Source organism: Asterias rubens, chromosome 18 (assembly GCF_902459465.1).
Source record: "Asterias rubens chromosome 18, eAstRub1.3, whole genome shotgun sequence".
Classification (NCBI taxonomy): domain Eukaryota; kingdom Metazoa; phylum Echinodermata; class Asteroidea; order Forcipulatida; family Asteriidae; genus Asterias; species Asterias rubens.
In genome coordinates, this window is record NC_047079.1 from 9,443,184 (window position 1) to 9,465,950 (window position 22,767).

Here is a 22,767-nt window from a genome sequence, read left to right on the forward strand (position 1 = left end):
CAAAGATCTGGAGACGGCCTGGCTGAACAAATAAAGAAGATGTCGATATTATAAGAAAGGATAGGGGACAAGGACGGATAGACCTTAAGACCAAGGATTCCGACTTTTGAAAAAGAAAATTGTTTGATTAAGGTTACACCAGGAAGACATACACAAGAAAATAGAATCAAAGGGATGGTCAGCAAGATGATTGTTTTCTCCCGTTTACCCCCAAAGGAAAACTAAAAGACGGAGATTAGAAATCTCAGAGTAACCCAAACAATTCAAAGCCTTCTCCCTCCACAAATCGTTTTGACACTAACACAACCTAATCAACTATAATGCATTCGAGGAAATTGACTTATACAAATGTTTACTTCCAAATTCACGCGACGTTTCGCCACCAACAGAACCTAATCAACTATTAACGCATTTTAGAAAATAGACTTATACAAATGTGTCTTCTCAATTTCAGACGACGTTTCGCCACCAACATAACCTAATAAACCAATTATTGCATTCGAGAAATTCATTTCTTCCCAAATACAATCAAAACGTTACGGCTCCAACTCATGCTAATCAACCATACTGCATTTTAGAAAACAAACGTACACTAAAGACCCTTCCCAATTCGTGCGACATTACGACACCACCAACATAACATAATCAACCGTTATGCATTTTAGAAAACTTACTTCTGAATATAAATGTTTTCCTCCCATTTCACAAAACCTTTCGACACTAACAGAACCTAATAAAAACCACAATGCATTTTAGAATTGAACTTATACAGACGTTGATTTCTATCCCACAAGGCGACTTCATAGTTCGAAAGCCAGTTTGGATTAGTAGCAGCCCGAGCCGACATCAACCTTGTCATTTACAAACATTCACCACAAAAGCAAAAATTTGGAACCAGAGACATCAAAAGAGGACGAATTTGTAACGTTAAAGGCAGTGGACACTATTGTTAATTACTCCAAATAATTATTAGCATAAAACCTTACTTGATTATGAGTAATGGGGAGAGGTTAATAGTATAAAACATTGTGAGAAACAGCTCCCTCTGAAGTAATGTAGTTTTCGAGAAAGCAGTAATTTTCCACGATTTGATTTCGAGACCTCAGATTTAGAATTTGAGGTCTCGAAATCAAGCATCTGAAAGCACACAGCTTCGTGCGACAAGGGTGTTTTTTTTATCTTTCATGATTATCTCGCAACTTCGACGACTAAGATCCAATTTTCACAGGTTTGTTATTTTATGCATATGTTGAGATACAGCGAGCGAGAAGACTGGCCTTTGACAATTAAATAGTGTCCAGTGTCTTTAAGGTAGTTTGCTTTACAATGCCATTTCACATATCATTATGTCCTTTACACGACCTTTTTTAAAAGGTTTTCTTCTTTCATTATTAGTGTCCTCGATTTAAGAAGAAGAAAATCACAAAAAGAAGAAATGGCTTAATGCACGGAGATAACAAAAATAATCTGAGGTCTGCTTTTGATGGCTGCTTGCCATCGAAAGAGACTATTTTTAGGAGTCCATTACTAACGTCTGCGGTGCCGAGTGATGTAAACACACGTACATCACTGACTGTACGAGGGCGTCTCTGATGTCATAGAAAGATAGAGTGATGAGATTTGATGAGAAACACTTAAAGACACTGAACAGTATTGGTAATTGTCAAAGACCAGTCTTCTCACTTGGTGTGTATTATCTCAACATATGCATAAAATAACAAACCTGTGAAAATTTGAACTCATTTGGTCGTCGAAGTTGCGAGATAGGAGTGGAAGAAAAAAAAAACACTTGTCACACGAAGCTATGTGCTTTCAGATGCTTGAATTCAAGACCTCAAAATATCTGAGATCTCGAAATTAAATTCAAATAATTATTTAGGTGGAAAATAACTTCTTCCTCGAAAACTACGTTACTTCAGAGGGAGACGTTTCTCACAATGTGTTATACTATTAACAGCTCTCAATTGCTCGTTACCAATTAAGTAGTCATGCTAACATTTATTTTGAGTGACTTCCAATAGTGTCCAGTGCCTTTAACACTAAAAAAAAAAAAAAAAAAAAAAAAATCCCCGCTAAACAGGGTCATCAAATTGATGGCGTGCACAGATCAGATTGATGTGTTGTTACGGTTACTTAACTAATCCAATCAAAGTGTGTTGATGTCTTAATGTTTAGATGTTTTAGCCGACTCTGGGCTCCAACGAACCAACCGACTCATATTAACTAACTACGGTGCGTTTTCCTGAAGACACTGGACACTACTGGTTATTGACAAAGAACAGTTCTCACTTGGTTTATACAAACATACTGCATTCTCCAGAAGACGACCAGAGCATACTGATCAAAACGTCGAGCGAGTTGAAACAAACGGTTCTTTTCAGAACCACCCCAACTCTTAGTTATTACATGTTGTTACCTCAAACCTTTCTATAAACATATATGGATTGCATGAACAAAAACTGTGAACATTTTGACTCAATTTGATCATCTAAGCTGCAAGAGACTAATGAAGGAAAACAAAACCTTTGTTGCATTACTTTGTGTGCTTCAAGAGTCCTCATATATGGCTTAGTTTGCTTGCAGATGCCTCATAAAAGTCATAGGATGGAAGTAGTTAAATTTTTAAGTGAGGAATTACCCCTTTCTCAAAAACTACGTTACTTTGGCGAGAGGCCGTTTCTCAAAATTTGTGTACTATCAATAGCTCTCTGTTGCTCGTTACCAATGAAATTTTGATGCTTACATTTATTTTTATGTTTATTATCACTAACATCTAGTCCATTTAACTCAAGCAACTACTTGATTTTTTTTTTTTTTAAGATTTTTAGCCGACTTCGTGCTCCAATAAACCGGCTCACATTAATTAACCATGCTGGTTGATGGTCTGTCTCTTTAAATGAGACCGAACGCATAAATGCTTGCTCTGCGAGGCAGGGACTGATTCAACAGAGCTGGTAAAGCAGGAAAGAATTGCTTAACAACTATCTGCTTAGCAATAATGAGCAGGATACCAGTCACGAAGTACACACTTCATGGAGGTTCGGCTGGTAACCTTATTCTGTTATATACAACATATTATTTGATGTCCTAAGGTACTTTTTGTGTTTAAACAGCTCTATAAAATTGGACCTTGATTTTTTATAATTTCATTTTTATGTTGTCTCTTTTTCATTCCCGTCATGAGTTTACACAAGGTGTTCATTTACCGTCCCTCTTTACAGTTCCGTTTATACACATCGTGCCAAATTGTCTCGGGATTTGTGGAAGTGTCGGTTAAAGTGGGTCAAACGATAACTCCAGCTCGAGTAGGAAACGGGGACTATCCTCTGGGACATTAAACATATGAAATATTAGCACTTGATCGGGAGGAACGAAGCAAAGAGAATGTTAATTCCCATCTGAAGGGTCGCACTAGTTTGTTTTTTTCTTCTTTTTTTCTTACCCTTTTATTTATAGTCAGCAGACCGGTCAAAACAAATATTAGTTTACCCTAGATGGAAAAGTCGAACACGGGACTTTTTTTATTGCAGAGTGTGACCTACTTTGGGAGTTGTCTAAATCAATAAAGCTGAAAATTACTGGTGTTTTGAGAGTGCGTGGCTCGTGTTTGGAAAGGCTGACCGGCCACTTTCGCTATGGGAGCCTCGCCGGGTGTGGAATCGACATGTCGACCCCAGTGCCGTGTGTTGTGACCTAGTGCGTGCATTTAGTTCAAATGGTGAAATCACAGTTAATTAGATAGGTGTTTAGCCGGTCAGCCTTTTGCTGCGCGAGGTATCTTTCTCCCCCCTCAAAAAAAATGTTTCACTATTTTGATTATCTGCATTGTTTCAGGTAGCTCATTTTATGTGTTATAATAATATGTGAGGCTAATCATCCTTTACTCGCATCTAAGAGATGAACTGAAGGACGCGGCTACAATAAATAGTGTCCACTGCCTTCAAGGTATGCTGGACATTACTGGTGCACTAAAATGGTATCCATGGTGAATTGTCATTCACAAGCCATCAAAACTCCCATTAACATGTTGTGATATTCACTGTATGCATTGTGGACACTGGGGCACTAACTGGCATCCATGGTGGATTTGCATTCATTTGCAATCAAAACTCTCCATTTGGTTTTTTGGGGGGATACTAATGGAAAACCAAGCGCTATCTGTGATTACGAGAGCCATTTCGCCCCCATATTCTGGCACTCATATCTGACAGCTATTGCCTTTATTGCCACAGTGTTGAGTAGCGATACGGGAAAACTGAAGTGTAAAGTCAACACTTTCAAGTTTGTCTAGTAGAGATTCTATTTTAAGTAACAGTCTAAGCAAACGAGTGTGATAAAATACTTATTCAAGAACATACTTCGGTATTTGTTATTGCGGTTTTTATTTTGTCTTTGTTTTAACAGGTTGGCTTTATTAATAACTGTAGATAACGCTCTTCAGTAATGAGGATTCTGGCGAAGCTACTATACTGGCTCTGCAAATTGTATTGCATTGCGTCGACTGGTATGCATGTATTCTTTGAATCAGAGTTTACCAGTGGTTTGCTGTAACTTTGAATCAAGATAATGTACAACAGTTACATAATGTAAACGCGGTCGTATCTTCAGTTTTACTCAATAAAGAAAACGGCTAAGTTAAAAACATCGTTTGCATCCGACAACTCACACCTGTTATCTCCATGTAATTCCTTTTCCGACTAGTGGATTAAATTGAATTATGCACAAACCAATGGGCTATTAACCGCCAGGGCACAAACCATTTTGGGCTACTGACTCCCGGGCACAAACCATTTAGGCTACTGACTGCCCGGGCAGATTATTTTTGTGCTCATCCAATGACCAGTCATACGTCACGAAAACTTGTACCGTTTGGTTTTACTTTGAATCGAGATAAATTACAGCACTGGCAATGTTAACCTAAATGATGCAACTGGTATGTTTTCTATAAGTCAAATTTAAGAAACCATTACCTTCTCTGAATCAAGATAATGTCCAGCTCCAGAATGGAGCAATATGGTTACTCCATTTTGAATAAATCGAGTTACTTATTCACCACTTCGTTGTACACTATTTTCGAGTAAAATGAGTTTCTTATTCACCACTTCGTGAACACATTTGCGAGTAAAATGGGTTACTAATAAAACAAGATACTTATTCACCACTTCGTTGTAAACTGTTTTTCAACCTGTGCCATATAAATGTCACAACCGGTTACCGGAACGTACTGAAATACTTCACCATTTTGGCAATCCCAAATCTGTGATTTTAATTGACAATTTAATTATCAATAAACAATGTGGGTTTCTAATTTCCAATACCGGCCACCCCCCCCCCCCGGAAATGTACTTAATACATGTGTTTGAACCTAATTTATTCATTGTCTGCGATCGAATTTTATTGCATCATTTTTCACACTTCACAGTTTAAGTCAACACTCATCATCGCACGCCTGGCTCTCGGGAAAAATTTAATTAAACCTCGTTTGATAATTAACAAACGTATGTGTGTGTATACAGTTTAGAAGAAAACAAAAAAGGGGGTTATGAAAAAGAAAAGAAAAAAAATCCGGGTTTACCCTTGCCACTAACGCCTCGAGTGTGTGTGTAGTTCATCGTACTGAGTGCGCGTGGAAAGCAAACAGAACAACGTGCTAAACAAGCCAGTCAGTGGGAATTAATAAAAGGGAATGTGTGTTGAGTACACATGTCGAAAAGGCACTTCTACTATAGACCCTCACAGTCGGTGTCATGCATACTTTCTAAAGATTTATTTAGGTAAGTAGATGCCCAAAACATTATTAAAGGCAGTGGACACTATTGGTATTTACTCAAAATAATTATTAGAATAAAACCTTTCTTGGTGACAAGTAATGGGGAGAGGTTGGGGGTATAAAACATTGTGAGAAACAGCTCCCTCTGAAGAGTCATAGTTTTGGAGATAGAAGTAATTTTCCACGAATTTGATTTCGAGACCTCAGATTTAGAACTTGAGGTCTCGAAATCAACCATCTAAACGCACACAACTTCGTGTGACAAGGGTGTTTTCTTGTTTCATTATTATCTCGCAACTTTGATGACCGATTGAGCTCAAATTGTCACAGGTTTGTTATTTTATGCATATGTTGAGATACACTAACTGTGAAGGCTAGTCTTTGACAATTACCAATAGTGTCCACTGACTTTAAGCTAAATATAGCATTAAACCGAGTAGTCCTGAAGATGTTGATAGTCTCATTTAATTAAAACACTGACATGTCTAGCCTTTTCTTCGTCCAAAAGGCAATTCTACGCTCCTATTTAGTTTTTTCCACCCTTTGTAATGTTTAGATGAATAGATGCACAAAACATTACAACGTAAAGATAAAGATAGCATAATCCATGTAGTCCTCTAAAGTTATTGATAGTCTAATTGAATTAAAACACTGTCTATTTTGTTCCTCCGCCTTCGTTCACTTCGTCATAATACAAGTGAAAGGTGTCTTGTGTATACACATGTCAAAATGGCACTCTTTTGGCTACATGCATACTTTGTATAATGTTTTGTTTAGGTAGCTAGGTTGATGCGCATAAGCATTACAAGCAAAGATAAACATTATAGCAGTAAACCATGCAGTCCTCGTAAGTTTATAGTAGTCTAATTTCAACTTGGATTCAAATGCAATGGAGCATGTGGTTGTATTGATGTAATAACTCAATTAAAGTTAACCATTAATTGGTGAATGTATCACTCAAATAATGTGTTGGCGATTAAAATAATATAGTCGGCGCCGACATTTCGATGTTGGCTAGCAAATCGTTTCCTTGGTATGAAAACTGCTTGCCTAATATGCTACTTGAATTTTTTTTGAATTTGATGGAACTAAAATACACTTCCATCTCAGATGAACAAATACAGGTCTCTGTATACCTCCAAGAGATGTTTAGGGGTTAATCTCATCAGCCTGTCTGGTTTAATTTATCCCCCCCCTTACCCCCCCCTTACACCCCCCCTTACACCCCCACCCCCTTACACCCCGAGCGCAGTAATGTTTAACAACTCCCCGTACATGGACTTCGTTCAGTCACAATCAATTCATTAATCAGTAGACTCATCCATCCACAAATATAGGGCGATACTACGAGACCTACTGACAAGGATGGATGGTGTTTTCCCAGCATAGCTCGATTGCCAAAGATCTTTCTCAGAGAAATGACATCTTTCCCAACAAAAAAACGTTACTTCAGAGGGAGCTGTTTCTCACAGTTGTGTATACTCCCAACAGCTTTCCGTCCCATTGCTCGTAAAGATGTAGGCTAACAATAGTTTTGTGTAGTTACCAATATTGTGTCCATCCCAGTGCATTTAAAATTACCCAGTCAGTTTCCCCTCTGGACAACACCTTTAAAATGTACATGTCTCACGGGTAGAACACTGCAACTTTAATTGCTTCAATTTAGAGTTGATCTCAGTTCTTTGCCGATAGGTTTTTGTTTTCCCCCAATACACCTGGAAGGCTATTATCCATACATGATAACTTTAACAATATCATGTCCTCCTTGGTAATTAATTACCCTTAATGAAACCCAATCTACTATCTTCTCTTGGTCATCATTGCGTATTGCCCTTGGTCCACACATAATTAACAACACGACCAAACACCGTGCAGTGTTTTTTTTTTTTTGTCCTCCTATTATTAGTTGTTGTCCAATGATCCCTGCGGTAGCTTTCCTCAGGGAATTTAGGTAAAAGAATTCCCCCGGCTGATCGGTAATTGTCTCGACGCTAAAACAAACAGTGTCAACGCTCAGCACGATATTATTGGCGTAGGGTTACTTAACGGGTCAACTCGTCCATCGGATTGCCTCTTTGAATTAGCTTCATTCCGCAAAACGAGTCTATATAGACGCTGGGATTTGCTTTCTTGTAATGTATTGTGACGTCACCATGCCGCCATCTTTAATAACTCAATTGCAGCCTGATCTTTGTTTGCAATGCGACTTTTACTAATGAACCTTTAATTAATTAATATTGATCATAGAAGCATGACGAAACAATGCCCTCTTAAAACTTATAGGTCAGAATTGACCCATATCCAGATCCGACGCATAACTCAAAATCGACAAAAACATGCAAAGCAAACTCTCTTAAAGGCACTGGGTACTACTCAAAATAATGTTAGCATAAAGACTTACTTGAAACGAGCTCTGGCGAGCTTTTGTTAGTTTAAAACATTGTGGGAACGGCTTCCTCTTAAAAACGCCGTTTTGGGAAAGAGGAAGGACTAATTTCTCACTCGAATATAAAAATACTTCATGCATGAAGCCTTTTTTCGGCATCTGCTGAAAGCACTTCAGATTGCGCAACAATGGTTTTTTGGTTTCTTTCTTCTTTCAACTAAGAGTCCAAATGTCCACAGGTTTGTTATTTCATGCATATCATGATTGGATACATCAAGTGGGAATACAGGTGTTGGACAACTAGCTATAGCCCATTAACACAACTTGTCAGCATGTACTAGAAACGTACCACAGTGACGTTGCAACCTAACAGATTCACCGCATGTATCAGTTCATCGGGCTATCATCGCTGCGTGCCGGGATCTCAATACAAACATCTTATTAAGTGATAAATGTATTTATCTGTAAACCCTCAACCAGAACTACTGGCACCGTGCCCCAACATTAACATCCGAGCCTCTCTCTACCCCCCCCCCTTCCCTTCTTCCTCTTATGTCGTAAAACCCAACACTTCGTCTCCGTTTCCCATGGTCTTCAAACCATGCAGAACATTTCGTGATATAGAATCATAATTATTGACAAATGACGCTAGAGCGGGGCCATTAAGACCGACCAAATGTGTACATTCGTATATCCTAGTTACCCATTCATTTAGATAAACCTTTCAGTCTGACTCGAGAGATGCAATTACTGGACGTACTTGGCAAACATGAAAACATAACGACACCAGAATAAATATTGAACATAACTTACACAAGTCGACTGTTTAAATGTGGCCTCCAGTAATATTGTCTGTTGGTTTTGAGGGAGTGTTTGTCTGACTAAAGAGCAAATAGAGGCATTCGATTTAAACACAAGGGTGGATTTAAGAGATGTTAAATTTGCATCGTGGATAAAGAATATTAATTTTGGTTTTTACCCAAACACCGATGTGTGTTAGCACTGTATACTCAGTACTTACCCGAGTCCTGTGAAAACATATCACAGGCATGTTACTCGGGTTGGATTCGAACCCACGACCCTTGCAATTCTAGAGCAGTGTCTTACCAACTAGACTGCCGAGGTTGCCCAGTAGCTATAGAGGCAGTTCGAATCCTATGTTTGGCAGCGGGTACCGCAACGATATAAGAGATGTTAAATTTGCATCCGGGGATAAAGAATATTACTTTTGTTTTTTTACCCATACACCGATGTGTGTTAGCACTGTGTACTCGGTACAAAGGTGGATTATTTGGATTAACTCTCTAAACATTCCCGGGTCAGAACTGACCCGGATTCAAGTTCTTTGGCTGACCCATTTTGAGGTCAGGGTGATCCGGTTTGTCGTTGTAAGGAACTTCTTTCTGGCCCTCTCTCTATTCAAAAATTCGATATACCCTTCACTTTGAAACAGAAAACAAATAATCACAACACTCTTCAAGAGACAGTTTTCTATAATAAGAACAAACGCTCCGCAATGTCGATCGTATAGAATTCACACAGTATCCCCGGCGTCATAAAGTTATTTATTTGTGACATTACATTATGTCTGTTTTTAGTTTAGTCTCTTGTCCTAAAATACAGGCTTCTCCCAACACAAGCAACTGCTTATCATCAGAGTTTGCCAAGTATTTGTTTAATGTTGCTGTGCTGTGTGTATTGTATTCCAGTGAGAAATGGAAATTGGGAATAAATGTCTTTGAAATTGAAATTGAAAATTGAAATAGAAATCAACATTTAAGATGTCGTGTATTTTTTCTCGAGATGGCGTCGGCTGAAGACAACCTCTCGCTCAACTGACTGACCAAAGATGCCGTCTTTGGGTCCGTCCATGCCCGGGAAAGTTAGACAGTAAACATCGTCAGGGAGCAATCATCATCTACAGTCATACTTTCATTCTCCCTCCCCCTGAAAAACGGAGCAATTCCACTCCAAATTGACATGACACTCCTTATAAATGACGGAATTCCATGGACGAAAGCCGAGCTAAATTACCGCAAATACCCTTTACGTCTGGATGGCGGGCGGGGGGGTGGGGGGGGGGGGTAGTAGCCAGGGAAAGAGAGTGGGTAGGGGGCATCGAAAGAAACACACACTGAGTGTTTGACTGAATTCATTCGATTATTTGTTCCGCAATTCGCAGCCATATTGACTTAAGTGGGGTTGGAAAATGACAAATTACGCTGATGTTATTGATTCTTGTATCAAGTTAGGGGTTTTCTCGCTCTAATGGGTGCAGTGCACAGCAACGCATTAATCTTTTGCTGTACACTAAAGCCCTTAAAGGGACACGTTGCCTTAGATCGGACGAGTTGGTCAATGAAAGTGTTTGTTACGAAATGCATATGGTTAGAAAGGTGTTTAAAGGTAGAATGTAATGATCCACACAAATAGGCCTCGCATGGTTTTCCTTTATACGTCGTGAGTTAACACGGCTGGCCATTTTGTGGGTTAAGCTTCTATCTGCTGACTCGCATTACGTGTCAAGTTTGACCTGGATTGTGACCCCAAATTGGTCAGACTAAAATAAACAGACCATCAAACCAAAGAAGGTGAGATGGGCAGATCACCTTAGGAATAAGGGCAACAGATGGAAGTGCAAATCAAGCAACTGGACTCCAAGAAACCGAACAAGTAAAAGAGTGAGACAAAACAGAAGATGGAGGGATGAACCAAGTATATACAGGGGCGTTGCTTGGCAACAGATAGCGCAGGATAGCAATAACTGGAGACATGATGACGAGGCTTTCCTCCTGCAGTGGTGGGCGTTGGGTATTGAGAGACAGACGGGAATCCAGAAATGAGAGCAAAAAAAGAAGTGCTCATTTCAGCTCTGTAGAGAAGCAAGTGGGAAAAATGTTTTTGAAAAAAATGTTGTCGAACAAGTCCACCTTTTAGCTATACTCTCCGACTTGAGGGTAGTACTAACTAAATAACATAATTTTTGATTCCTGGAAGCCAGGTATATTTATCGTATAGCCCAAAATACTTTTAATCACGGGACAAATTAAAATCTGTGGGTCAAAGTGATAGGTTGAAATGAAGAAGCAAACTTTATGAAAGGAGTTGAGCCCGGACATGGCCCGGAGCAAGCGGCGTGACGGCGTTCGTCACTCTAAGGTTTCATCATTTTAGATTGGACTCAGAAATGTGATCTATCGCGGGGGAAATGAGTTGATTTTCTTTTTTATCCGCGCGTCAAAAAAAAAAAAAAAAAAAAAATGAGGCCTTTTTTTTATTGAATGAAAAGATGCGGTTCTGCTTGTGTATAAAGACTTCAGGTTGAAGGGGGTGGTTGGTATGAGATTGGGTTTGAGTAAAAAAAAAAACACAGTCATCAAATCACCTTTTCGGGCTGTGAGCTCCTTTTCGGGTCGACACGGCCATAAAGATTGTCTTTCGAATAATGTGTTTTCGTTAGGCTGCTGGTTCAGATTATTGTTGAGCAGGACTTCTCGAGTTTTTGACTCTGAATGGTGAAAGGGTTTAATCTTACATACCCCAACCGATCGGGTATGTTGTGTGAAGCGCCTTTTTATTAAAGTCAGCCCCCACTCTCAATTTCCAACCGAGGAGCAGATTAAAGAAAAAGACAGATTTTTCAGCCAGAAGATCCGTTTACGGTTGGAACCAATTTATATTTAAACTGGTGGCCTTCTGGGCATTGTTGTTCATTCTCTGGAACTAGTTTCTACAGACGTCAGAATTTAGCAATCTCGTTGAAAGGAAGGTATAAACTTGTACGAGTATTTTCCACAAGCCACCAACCAAAATAGAACCTGAGACGAACTGTGTCCAAAAAGACCCCTAGTCATAGTAACACAAGTTGAGAAGTATATCCAAATATTGAGATAATTATTTACATATTGAAAAAAAACAAAAAAAACTTTAACAATCGGGGACATTAGTACCAGGAAAAGGCACCAGTTATGTTCAAACCAGAAAGTCGTTAAGCACACGGGATACCAGCAGAAATAGGATACCAGCCGAAATAGCATGTAATCATACACGACTTGTGACTGCTTCCCTGCTCATTTTCGCTTAGCAGCAAAACAAATTTAAAAGCACAAGTTTTCTGCAGACTGCTTGATGACATCGGGCACTGTGAAAGTGGCATTTGAGTTATTGGTAACATAAGCCACAGCCAGAGAGAAGACAGCTTGCAAATTATTGGGAGGTCAATGAACTTAAAGAGTATCTAAAAGTTAAAAGGTCTTGGCACTTTTTGTAAGACGCACACATCAATGTCCACAGATTTACAATGGGTCATAGGCATAAAAACTAGTTTTTTCTTTTACTTGAAAATTTCAAGTGTTTACTACCATCCATATGAATAAAAGGAAGTAAAAGCTTTTACTGGAAAGTATTTACTAAAATGCTAAAAGTATCTACTTTTAATGAAAAGTAAATCCTTTTCTTTTTAGCACTTACTTACTTTCACATGAATAAAAAGGAGAAAATACTACAAAATGCTAGTAAGTACTGGTCATTTTTCAAGGTAGCTCCAGAGCTACCTTGGACACAGAAGTAAAAGGCTTATCTGAAGAAATGACGGTGTTTATGAATATTCCTCACAGGATAAATGTTTTAGTCCAAATGAAAGACATCACTGAAATATTAAATAGACACATGCACAGTGTTTCACAACAGAAACAAGGCACACAAACTCAAACTGCTTTAAACAAGTTTGTTTATATTTTTGCTGAGGATAAAATAAAACCGTTTGTAAAAAAAAACGTGTTGTATCAGTAAAGCAAGCTTTTTTAAAGATATAAAGCAATTTTTCGGCTCAGAAATGAATGCCTCGATCATTAAGGCTCAGAAATGGTAATTTTTTTAACAATTAAATGCATTTAAATAGAATGTTGTTCGTGTTACTATTAAAACTTCTAAGTTTAAATTAAATAGCTATGCTCATATCCAGCTCTCATCTTCTCTATATAGCACTGTAAGTTTCAAAACCTTAACAAAAACGTTTTGATTCTGGGTTTCCAGAGGAGTCGTCTTCATCAAAATGTGGTCAGAATAAAAACATCATGGCTGACTTGAAGATTTCTATGTTTCTATTAAATCAGATGCTGCTTAAGCTGTGTTTGTGAGCGCGTACGTAGACGTGAATAGCAGTAGTAATACAAAGGAAACATTTTGTTAAAGGGCCATTCAGCCATGGTATAATTATCTGAAGTATTTACTCCAAAGCATTAAGTGAATACTTTGCAGTAAAAGAATAGGTTTATTCATACGGAATTCAGAAGATGCTTTTACTGAATGCTTCTACTTGGAAGTTTATGCTTTTACTTTTTGCTAGTACTTGTCAGTAAATACTACTTTTTATTCATACGACCCATTAAACTTAGACGGTTTAAAGGGTATGATGGTAGTTAGCTTTCCTTTGCCAATGTGCTTTTTTTTTTTGAGAAATAAGTAAAACCATTTCTCGAAAATAATTGTCGTCTCAGTGCGGCGAGAAATGTTTTACCATGTACTACGGATTTACGCGACTCTACTGAAACATTGCTCCGTGGCGTTCACATTTTTTTCTCGAAATACGGGGCTCAATTTCATAGAGCTGCTAAGCACAAAAAGTTGCTTAGCATGAAATTTCTGACTCGATAAAAACAGGATTAACAACCAAATCTCCATTCGGTTTTCAGGATGAGCAAAAAAAAACAGCTGAATACCAGTAACAAGCAGTATGCAACATATGGAAATTTAGTTGGTATCCTGTTTTTATCAAGGAAGAAATGTCATGCTAACTAAATTTGTTGTGCTTAGCAGCTCTATGAAATTGGGCCCTGGTTAGTAACATAGCACACATCTTCATTCACAGTGAGTAGGGACTCTTGTCTTGGCCACAAACTTGATCTACAAACAAAAGATATAAAAACCCTTGAAACGGCTTTGATGAGCATGCTCTAAATAAAATAACACATCACCAAAATGTCTACGTGCGTGTTGCATGTGTAACTGATGCGAACTAAGTTTCAGCTGGTAAAGGTGCTACCGTTTAAAGGGGAAAAATGTACTTTAATGGATAAACATAAAAACTGCAAGGCAGACAGATTCTTGACACAATATCTAAACAGGCTCTGTCACCCTAAACGGGGGAAAGGAAAATGCGACTCAGCCAAAAAAAAAAAAAATGTTGACATTTGGATCAGCTTACAGTTTGTTCGAAAAATTAATCAGATAAGGGGAATATGATTGCAAATAAAAAAAATACAATGTCTGTGAAAATTGATTTACTTGCGTACTCTTATTTTTTTCCCGTAGGAGTTTGAGAAGAAAACTGATTGCTAAAATATCAGGGGTCGATTTCACAAAGGGTTAGGACTCATCTTATCTCGAGTTAGGATTAATCTTAAAGTCTGCATGCTACAGTGCAGGGTTGGGACTCGTCCTAAGTCCTAAGATTAGTCTTAAGTTAGGAAGAGTTTTGTGAAATCGACGGCAGACGGCTTTACTGTGTTGGTGAAATTCTTAAAGCATGGTGTTATAAAATTGATCGTTCTTTATTGTTTATCTGTAACTGATATACAAATACATTGTCGCTCGAGATTAATTCTTATAATTATTAGATTTTTGAAAGGGAATTAGAGTTTGAACAAAATTATTGTTCAGTTTGACCCAATTATATTAAAGAAAAAAACAATTAAGCGAGTCTTATTACTGATACAGTTACGAGACAGGACTATAAAGGCCTTGGATGTTTTATTGTTTACTGCCCAACCTCCCCGAAAGCGAAATAGCAACAATGGTTCAAATTGGATATTAATTTGACTATTGTCTTTTTAATTGGCATTTCAGCTGTGTGACTTAATAATTAGTCCATTTACCCCCCCCCCCCCCATGGAACAAAGCAGAACAGCGACAATCGGCCAGAGGGAACGCCCATCGGCTTGTGTTTCGAAATCGATAACAATTACTCACCATTACAAGAAATTAAACTGTATTATAAGCTTAAATTATATTGTCACACCAAGGTCAACTCATTGGTTAACCAGTTTATGTATATGAAAGCTCATTGACGTTTATTTTCATATTGAATGGTTTACGCTAATAAAAATTAGGAGACATAGCCAGCTCGCGCCATACAATACTTGCAATAGGCTATGTACTACTAGTTATTAAGTAAATTATTCACACATTGTTACTCTTTCATCGGAATACAGACGTGAAGCTCAAACATTTAGGTTTGAGCCGCATTTGTCGCATTTGTTTGCTTGTTGGTGTTGTTGCTGTTGTTGTTTCCAAGAACCGTATAAACTTCGCGTAATAACATTTCCATCCAAATAATGAAGATTATGTTGTTTGCGAAAACAGTTTTCAATCCATAATAATGTCGTGCACTCTATGAAATTGCTTCTCAATTGCCATTTCGCAGCAATTGTTGACTGCTATACTTAGACTATTATCTGATAATAGTTATACAGCATGCACTTTTCCCCAATGCTATGGTAGAATGCACACGAGACAGATTGTTTAGTAACCATACGTCCCCGTGTGTGTGGTCAATTAAGAATAAATCAGGGGAGCCATCATGTTATGGATGTAGTACAGAATTGAATTGGAAAAGCGTGGGGTAAGGTTATTATGGGTGTTTTAGTGCAGTACTGGTTGCCTAGGGCATTAGTAATTACACGCGGACTGAGAGAGAGCGTGAGAGTTCGGCTGATTGTGGAACGCCCGGATGACACAAATGGAGACCGCGGGTAAAGCACTGTGCCCAATTCCATGGCTCTGCTGACGTTGTAAATATTTATCAAATCATGAATACGGGAAAAGTTCAACTTGGCATCGCAATAATTATGTTCCTTCCTTATTTTCCCCGCCCCCGTAGAAACGGGTATATTTATTCATTTTTAAGCGGTTTTTATGTGCTCCAGCAGTAAAACCAGAACTCGCCATCAGTGATGTTAGGCGACTTTTCATTAAACAACATAATTTGTTTTTCACCAGGCGTGAGAGAGACAAGCAACACCGAATCTCTGCTATAAGTCAGCGTTTCTCTATAATAATATATCGGGTCATGGGTGTCTTATATCACAAAAGCCCACCTGCAAATCGCTCAAAGTTTCCCCACCCCAAGCAACCACAACTAGCTCTCATTCCTTGCATAGTCAGCAACATTAATCATTACAGGAGTTAGCGCCATGAGATCTGGTGCGTATAAGATGCTCAAAAGAGACCGGCCCTCGCTCGCTCCAGAAAAGTGTTTTGATGTTGTTGTGTTTGCTTTTTTTAGCTGTCTGACTTTATTTTAGTCTGCAAGTGGGAATTCCGGGCGCCCTTACGTACCCGGGAAAGTCGGGTGTTTTTGATGGAATGGACTATGATATAAGTGAATTAAATGTTGTCTGAAAGACACATATACACGCGTGATTAATGTCTCTTCATAATTGATAGTGCACGATAGGTGTTGACCTGAAATATTTATTCGTGATTGTCGTCGCAAAGCTTTCAATCAAAAAGAACTATGTGTGTGACCTAAACACCGTGAAAAGTAGTTCAAACTTAAGTGCTAAGTAGTTGAAGGGGGGGGGCGAGGGGCTTCATTGGTCACCAAAAACATAGTTTAATTAAATATATTGTTATATAGTACGAAATGTTTTTAGACTCGCAATCCAAAATGAGTTTCACTGTATGCTATATTTATGTGTGTGGCAACACAACAGACTTTGAGTATTGACTATTTTTAAATAACAGTGATAGAATATTGCCTTATTGATAAAATAACTGTGCAATTCGACACACACCATAGGCAGGGTTCTGGTTTTAAGATGACAGTTTGTATACTGTTGTATAATAACATTGACAGCCCCCTGTCCACACTTCTAATCATTGCGTATATGTCTAAAGATTTAAATTATATAGAATATTAAATAATTACATGAGACAACCAGAGCAAACTGCAATGCGTTTGGGGACATGGGCGCGTTGCGGCGGCGCCCGCTTGGACGAAGCCCCTTGTCATAGGACACAATTTTAGCGATACCAGGGGTTTGATGAAAGCGAACAAGAGTTTACCACCCAAAGTAAATAATAAATTCATAACAACTGCATTTCTACAGCCACTAACACCACCAAAAGAAAGTATCTAAGCGCTCAAGAGTAGTTATGTATACTATAAATTGAACAGAAATATTTTGAGAAGGGTTGAAACTTTTAAACAGCTTGTTTGGTGTGTAGGGGGAGATTGGTTCATAATAATGAGGTACATCGACCAATGGTTTATTTATCATGTGAGGCGCCCCTGATTTTTCAAGGGGCGTCTCAGATAATAAATAAACCACGAACACAAATAATATTGCAACAGTTTAGAAAATGAATAAATATGAGCTGAGGGGAGAATAGAAATCGCACTTACATGAGACTTGAGAGAGGTGCATGGAGCTCGGGCTGGAGTCGAACCACAACTCAAACACGGGAAGGAAAAAGGCTTCGCTTCGTGTATGACAATGTGACCAACGCCCCACTCTCTGCACTGATGTGTTGTACCCATTCTCACATTCCAAACCTGGGTAAGATGGGTATTAATACAAAGCAGTCAACAAAAGAACCACCCAAAGGGAGTAGGTATGTCAAATGGGTACGGTATATGCAAATTAACCATGGTTTTGTTAAACTTATACAAGTCATTGCATGTTACAATACTGATTACTGGGTCTTGCTTGTGTCATGGCCAAGCGGGTTTGGGCATTGTATTCGTTCCATTCAATTCAATTCAATTCAATTCAATTCAAGAATACATTTATTTCCATACTCTCATAAAAGAATAATTAAAGTTACATGTATTACACAGTAAAGCAAACAGGTCTTAATATCATGTTCTGTGGTTAAGTCATCAGAGCGTGGGTTTGAATCCCGGTCGTGACACTTGCTTTACTATAATTGTTTATCTTCACCCTGTGGTATTCATTTGTATCATGCAAAAGTTATATATTGAGAATGATATTGTGTTTAAAAAAAGCCATTGGAGCGACACGGCAGCCCATGGTTGTATACTCCTCTGAGAGCTGAACAAGAGTTAGGATTCGTCTTATCTCGAGTTAAGACGAGTAACTCGTCCCAACTTAGGAACAATCTTATGGTCTGCATGCTACAATGTAGGGATGAGACTCGTCCTAAGTCTTAAGATTAGTCTTAAGTTAGGAAGAGTTTTGTGAAATCGAAGGCGGGAATGTTATCGGCCCAATTACCAAGACAGCGCAAAGATACCTCACTCTGAAATGCGCTAGAACATGATCTAGTTGTTGATATTAATATGTTGTATTGATTTAAGACGGTCATAAACAAACAGGTGCATCTAGTAAGATTTAAGGGTTACATTTAGGGGCAAGAAAGAAACATCTTCCTCCAAATGTTATTAATTTATTTTTGTCTTATGGGATTGAACAGGATATGAAGTTGCCAGGTCGAGTGAGCTACAATCGTAGATCCTTTTTTATTCTGCTATTTTCTTTGCAAGCAGAGTGTACCTCGCCCAACCGATGCCGCGGTTATATTGTCATGTTTATCCTATCTCCAATATTTCTTATTTTATTTATTTGTTATTATGATGATTTGTTCGTGGAGTTTGGTACAATTGATTTACAAGATCTTGGCTCCTTTGTATGGCCGAATTGATCCCGATAATTTGAACTTAAATTTATATTTGAATCTTAAAAAGCTAACTGCATAGGACTGCGGAAATTAGAAGCTTCCATTTAATACTTTGCACGAACAAAATTCGCAAGTTATAAGTGGTAAATAAAACCTAACAATCAATGAATGTCAAGGCCTCGGCAATACATCACATCCATTTAACGTACCAACAATTAAAAAACATACATAGTTTTGTTTATTTTAAGGATTTTCGAATCTCGTTTCTGTGGATACGTTGTTTTAAGTCAACTTGTCATTAACTGTGTGTTCTATTCTCTAATTAGATTCTTTAATGGTACGGACATAAAGGAGATTGTTTACGTTGTGGATTTGAATATTTTATAATTGATTTAAAGACCCTAGACACTATTGGTAATTGCCAAAGACTAGTCTTCACAGTTGGTGTATCTTCACAGATGGTTTACTTTAAGAATTTTAAATCTCTAATTGATTTAATGATGTCAACGTTTGCTTTGAATCTGGCCTTCAATGATGTTGTTGCAGCATACATACCACGGGCCATGCGCTCTAAATTAAACCCCATAAGAAAAAATTAACATGGGTTCCGAGTCAAAGGGGGTGGTTGGTATAAAGATATATTTAAAGGCACTGGACATTATTGGTAATTGTCATAGACTAGTCTTCTCACTTGGTGCATCTCAACATATGCATAAGATAACAAACCTGTGAAAATTTAAGCACAATTGGTCGTCGAAGTTGCGATATAATAATGAAAGAAGAAACACCCTTGTCGCATGCAGTTGTGTGCTTTCAGATGCTTGATTTCGAGACCTGAATTTCTAAATCTGAGATCTCGAAATCAAATTTGTGGAAAATTACTTTTTTTCTCGAAAACTATGTTACTTCAGAGGTGCCGACACTGACTTGAACCCAACAGCATTCTGCGCCACAGAACTTTGTACATGTAAAAAAAGGGGGTCACCCCAGTGTCCCTTGTTTGATCGGCAGCATTCTGCGCCACAGCACGTTGTAAGACTAAGTCATGTAAAAGGAGGAACTTGCAGGAAAAATACTGTTTATTGACGGGCCACGAGCGACACTGAGGGACGGGTATGAGCGCTTTATAAGAAGCCGTATTTATTTTATTAAAGTAGATCTATCCTCTACATAAGTGTTGTACGAATGAGTGTGCCTTTTAGTATGTATGCCAGGTCATCAAGTCTTCAAGGAGAAACGGCGGGGGAGGGGGGGGGTCGGATCGTACGGATCGCAGCCAGGCCAAGGTTGAAGCTTTTTACAAAGTTGAGCGTTGAAACTAACACATTTAAGATCAAGATGAACAGCGTCTCTTAAAAATTAAGTTGTTATCAAGTTCAATCTTTGAAGATAAGATAAAATAGTTGCACAACAAATGTCTTAAGGTCACTGGACACATTTCGTAATTTTCAAAGACCAGCATTCCAGATTTGTGTATATCCCAGCATATGCATAAAATTTTGACTCATTTTGGTCATCGAAGTCGCAAGAGAATAACAAAATGAGAAAATATTCGAAAGATGTTCACACATTATAAACACTTTACAAACGTGTGTTAAACTACCTTGGGATACCATGGGGAGGATAAAAGTATTTTAAAAAAAATATAACTGTCGCCAAAAGGTCTCCCAAATCCAAGAAAAGCCAGGAAAGTATTAAGGCATAAAGAGGCATAAAACGAACGCTCAAAAACTTTGCAATCGCACTTAGAAAAACATCTGGTTCAATCTGTGTGATTAAATTGTGTAATCAAGCCGCGTTGCATCTTAAATAAATATGAATACTTGCAATGATTCTGATTGAATCAGCATTTTTGTTGTTTCTGCTATGCGAGGGAGTAAATGCGAACGTGCCCAAAACACAAAGGCCCTTGGCGGAGGAAAAAAATATAGACTACAAAAACTGCAAGGATGTTGCTTTTATCAGAGACCTCTAAACGACAATGACACGATTTCACATGAAGGTTGCATGATGGATTGCGAAAACAGTTCCGAAACTGAAATGATTGGGACAGTTTCATAACGAGTAGTTGACGGCCAAGGAACGGCATTACTTTACAATGAACACAAACTACACGTGAAAATAGTTTGTTTTTATTCATATTTATGCCTTGGTCAGATGCCTTGATTTCGAGACCTCACCTGAGGTCTCGAGTTCGATTCAAATATCTTAGTGAGAGATTACTTCTTCCTCAAAAACTGTATTGCTTCAGAGGGTGCCGTTTCTCATAATGTTATACCTTTACTTAACTTAACTGAAATGAATGTATAAAGCGCTTTAACACTGTTTCAAAGTGCTGTACAGTCAAGAAAAACATTAAAATGCAAGACTAAAAAACATTGAGCAAAAATAGCAATTTTTTTTTTTTTTAAATACACAACAGTTATAATTATGCTATCAACAGCTCCCCATTACTTTTTGAGCAATAACCATAGCTGTCCAGTGCCTTTAAGAGTGAACTACCTTACGAAGTCAACGCCATCACAACCTCGGGGGCCAGCAGGTGAAGTTTTTTACTCAAACACCCAAAAGGGAAAGATGTTGTCTATTTTAGGTCTACACCTTGCTTTTTTTATTCAGCTGCTCCTATTGTGTGAGGAGTATCTTGCCATCTGACAATCGTATTTTGCACTGGCTATATAGGACTCTGTTTCGACGATGATTCCATCGGGATTTGGGTAAATTATGCCCCTGGATTATTATAAAAAAAAAATTTTTTTTTTTGGGGGGTGGGGGGGGAGTGTAGTGTTCTTGAGTTTGTTTGTTTGCTGCTTTCTGGCATGTCGTTGCCGAATGGTGTAATTCACTGGACCCATGTTTTCAAGCAGCAGTGTCTAATGGCTTTAAGCTAATTCGAACAATATTAACACACGGTGCTGGCCCTGTAAACTCTGTCTCCCTGCCCCATCCCAAAACCTGTATTAAAATTGTGCTCTGAAAACAAAACCTGTCCTGCTCATTAATAAACGTTCAATTAAAGGATGTTTGCTCTTATGACTCTAAATGTTTAAAGACACTGGACACTTTTGGTAATTGTCAAAGACCAGTCTTCTCACTTTCTCTATATCGACATATGCATAAAAAACTGTGAAAATTTGAACTCAATCGGTCATCAAAGTTGTGAGATAATAATGAAAGAAGAAAAACATCCTTGTCACTCGGAGTTGTGCGCTTTCAGATGCTTGATTTCGAGACCTCAAATTCTAAATCTGAGGTCTCGAAATCAAATTCATTGAAATAATTACTACTTTCTCTAAAACTACGTCACTTCAGAGGGAGCTGTTTCTCACAGTGTTTTATACCATCAACGTCTCCCCATTACTTGTTACCAAAAAAGGTTTTATGATAATAATTTTTTTGAGTAACTACCAATAGTGTCCACTGCTTTTAATGCATAGTTTGTTATGTATACCTAATCCACACGACTTATAGCGGGATTGGGCTCTGTGCATTAGAAGATCCATCCACGGTCATTATCGTTTAAATGAACACAGGAAATCAGTAGAATCGATCCCGTGAAGTTAGACGCCACTTCACTTAACCCCCCCCCCCCCACGCCACGCCTACCCCTTCCCCAACCTAGAATATAGAACTATGCTAACTGGGGATTCGACAGATTCACCGATTTTAATTTTCAGATTTGCAGCCTCTTCAGTATGATTAAAACGTCTTCCTCTGTTCGCTCGAGTTTGATTTTTGATTTTATAATAAAGACGCTTTCAGCGGCGGCTCAGATCGCTAGTCTGAGCTTTATGGGTTAGTTGAGACTAAATTACCGGCTGTCATTTTTGCATGATAAAAGGAACCTCGTTGTTAACAAGCTTCTGTTACACAATGCCGCTTTTAGAAGAAGACAGCGAAATAGCAAAGGGGATCTATCTGTCGTGTCGGCATGCCTTCACCTATCCATAGGCTATTATTTTAGCATTTG